Source organism: Salmo trutta, unplaced genomic scaffold (genome assembly GCF_901001165.1).
Source record: "Salmo trutta unplaced genomic scaffold, fSalTru1.1, whole genome shotgun sequence".
Classification (NCBI taxonomy): Eukaryota; Metazoa; Chordata; class Actinopteri; order Salmoniformes; family Salmonidae; genus Salmo; species Salmo trutta.
Genome location: NW_021822911.1, coordinates 16,902,092 through 16,905,994, shown reverse-complemented (window position 1 = coordinate 16,905,994; position 3,903 = coordinate 16,902,092).

Sequence of the window (3,903 nt, the reverse complement as noted above, 5' to 3'; positions counted from 1 at the left end):
TTATTTCAAATCAAAATCACATTTTATTGGTTACATCACGTGTTGAGCAGATATTATTGTGGGTGTAGCAAAATGCTTGTGTTTCTAGCTCCGACAGTGCAGTAATATCTAACAAGTAATATCTAACAATTTCACAACATATACCCAATACACACAAATCTAAGTATTTGAATCTAGGTTTCTCTGTAGACATGATCCATCCCACCAGAGGGTGGAGGGGCACCTGTATCAGTGGTTTTGACCAGATATACACCTGCAGACACACAGTATAGTGCCTCCCATATATTCTCCTAAGATTGGACTTTTCTATGCCACGTATCACATGACTGTGTACAAAACTGCTAATGTGGCGGCAGGGTAGCCTAGTGGTTAGAGCGTTGGACTAGTAACCAAAAGGTTGCAACTTCAAATCTCCGAGCTGACGAGGTACAAATCTGTTGTTCTGCCCCTGAACAAGGCAGTTAACCCACTGTTCATAGGCCGTCATTGAAATAAGAATTTCTTCTTAACTGACTTTTCTAGTTAAATAAAGATAAACATTTTTTGTTGTTGAAAACTCTACACAATCCCAAAGCAGGTTTTTAGACATTTTTACAAATGTATTTAAGTATTGAGACTCGAAATTGAGTTCAGATGCATCCTGATTCCATTAATCATCCTTGAGATGTTTCTACAACTTGATTGGAGTCCACCTGTGGTAAATTAAATTGGTTGGACATGATTTAGAAAGGCACACACCTCTCTATATAAGGTTCACAGTGCATGTCAGAGCAAAAACCAAGCCATGAGGTCAAAGGAATTGTCCATAGAGCTCTGAGACATTACTGTGTCAAGGCACAGATCTGGGGAAAGGTACCAAAAAATGTCCGCAAGAACACAGTGGCCTCCATCATTCTGAAATGGAAGAAGTTTGGAACCACCAAGACTCTTCCCAGAGCTGGCTGCCTGGCCAAACTGAGCAATCAGGGGAGAAGTGCCTTGGTCAGGGAGGTGAACAAGAATCCGATGGTCACTCTGACAGAGCTCCAGAGTTCCTCTGTGGAGATGGCAGAACCTTCCAGAAGGACCATCATCTCTGCAGCACTCCACCAATCAGGCCTTTATGGTGGAGAGGCCAGACGGAAGCCACTCCTCAGTAAAAGGCACATAACAGCCCACTTGGAGTTTGCCAAAAGGCACCTAAAGGACTCTGAGACAATGAGAAACAAGATTCTCTGGTCTGATTAAACTAAGATTGAACTCTTTGGCTTGAATGCCAAGTGTCACGTCTGGAGGAAAATTTGCACCATCCCTACGGTGAAGCATGGTGGTGGCAGCATCATGCTGTGGGGATGTGTTTCAGCAGCAGTGCAAATTGTCCACTGATATTGGTATAACTTCTCACCCCTTGTGGCTGTATGAAAGTTAATTTCCCCTCAGACACACATTTGTTCTTTGATATAATGAAGGTCATTTGTGTAGAATGTACTTTTCCCCACCTCTTTATTTTTTTTCCAAGAGAAAAACTGCTGATGCACATTTCTAAATGACACCTTGTCTATTCTTCTATTATAACTCTCAACAGTAAGTTTAGACCCCGACTGATAAAAAAAAAAATATATATATATATATATTTTATTTATTTATTTATGTATTTAGCATTCCAGGTGAAGCTGGTTGAGGGACTGCAAAGCTGTCATGAAGGCAAAGGGTGGCTACTGAAGGCAAAGGGTGGCTACTTTGAAGGATTTCAAATATAAAATATATTTGGATTTGTTTTACACTTTTTTGGTTGCTACATGATTCCATATGAGTTATTTCATAGTTGTGTTGTCTTCACTATTATTCTACAATGTAGACAATAGTTAAAATAAAGAAAAAACAGAATTGTAGGTGTGTCCAAACAATTGACCGGTACTGTATATGCATTGTGGAGGAGAACTGATCCTAGATCTGTTCAAAGGCATAACATCTACAGCAGGAACAGCTGTCTATGTTAGAGAGCATATACAGTGAGGGAAAAAAGTATTTGATCCCCTGCTGATTTTGTATGTTTGCCCACCGACAAAGAAATGATCAGTCTATAATTTTAACTGTAGGTTTATTTGAACAGTGAGAGACAGAAAAACAATAAAAAAATCCAGAAAAATGCATGTCAAAAATGTTATAAATTGATTTGCATTTTAATGAGGGAAATATGTATTGAACTAAGGCCTTGCCATTTCAGATATTTTTTAAAAGATTGGGGAATTTTTTACAATTAGGAAATAATATGTCATGTTTTACTCGTACCTCAGCGGGCATTGTGAATGGTTAGGAAATAATATGTCATGTTTTACTAGTACCTCAGCCAGCATTGTGAATGGTGTCTGAGGCGGTGACATACTAGACCATGGCAGTAAATCTAATACTTAGGTGTTTTTAGTCATGCATGAAAGGTCTGTGGTGGTTCTGTGGTTATAATTTACTGACCTTGGAATACATTTCTTGCCATGCTGGCAGGGTCTGAATCAAACCCAATGTCCACCTGGTACACTGACAGGGTCTGAATCCATCCCAATGTCCACCTGGTACACTGACAGGGTCTGAATCAAACCCAATGTCCACCTGGTACACTGGCAGGGTCTGAATCAAACCCAATGTCCACCTGGTACACTGACAGGGTCTGAATCAAACCCAATGTCCACCTGGTACACTGGCAGGGTCTGAATCAACCCAATGTCCACCTGGGACACTGACAGGGTCTGAATCAAACCCAATGTCCACCTGGCACACTGGCAGGGTCTGAATCAACCCAATGTTAAGGGGAGGGAAGATTGGTCAAGAGGGTGATGATTGTTGTTCTATTGCCTGATTGTTATGCAACAACACTGTTTACAAAAGCTTTGTTAAACCAGCACAACAGTTTTCAGCTGTGCTAACATAATTGCAAAATGGTTTTCTAATGATCAATTAGCCTTTTAAAATGATAAACTTGGATTAACTAACACAACGTGCCATTGGAACACAGGAGTGATGGTTGCTGGAAATGGGCCTCTGTACGCCTGTGTAGATATTCCATAAACAATCTGCAGTTTTCAGCTACAATAGTCATTTACAACATTAACAATGTCTACACTGTATTTCTGATCAATTTGATGTTATTTTAATGGACAATCTTTTTGATTTTCTTTCAAAAACAAGGACATTTCTAAGTCACAGCAAACTTTTGTTACATAATGTAGGAGCATTATAGACCTAGTCTGTTCATTATATACATCTACATGATATATTGTTACACCATATAGGAGCAGTATAGACCTAGTCTGTTCATTATATACATCTACATGATGTATTGTTACACCATGTAGGAGCAGTATAGACCTAGTCTGTTCATTATATACATCTACATGATGTATTGTTACACCATGTAGGAGCAGTATGGACCTAGTCTGTTCATTATATACATCTACATGATATAGAACATTTGTGGGCAGAACTGAAAAAGTGTGTATGAGCAAGGAGGCATACAAACCTAACTCAGTTCCACAAGCTATGTCAGGAGGAATGGGCCAAAATTCACCCAACTTATTTTGGGAAGCTTGTGGAAGGCTGCACGAAACGTTTGACCCAAGTTAAACAATTTAAAGGCAATGCTACCAAATACTAATTGTGTGTTTGTAAACTTCTGACTCAACTGGGAATGTGATGAAAGAAATTAAAGCTGAAATAAATCATTCTCTCTGCTATTATTCTGACATTTCACATTCTTAAAATAAAGTGGTGATCCTAACTGACCTAAGACAGGGAATTTTTTTGAGGATTAAATGTCAAGAATTGTGAAACACTTTAGCCAAATACATTTAAACTCAGTTTATGTAAATTTACGACTTCAACTGTATATAAATGACTATTGTAGCTGGAAACGGCAGATTTTTTATGGAA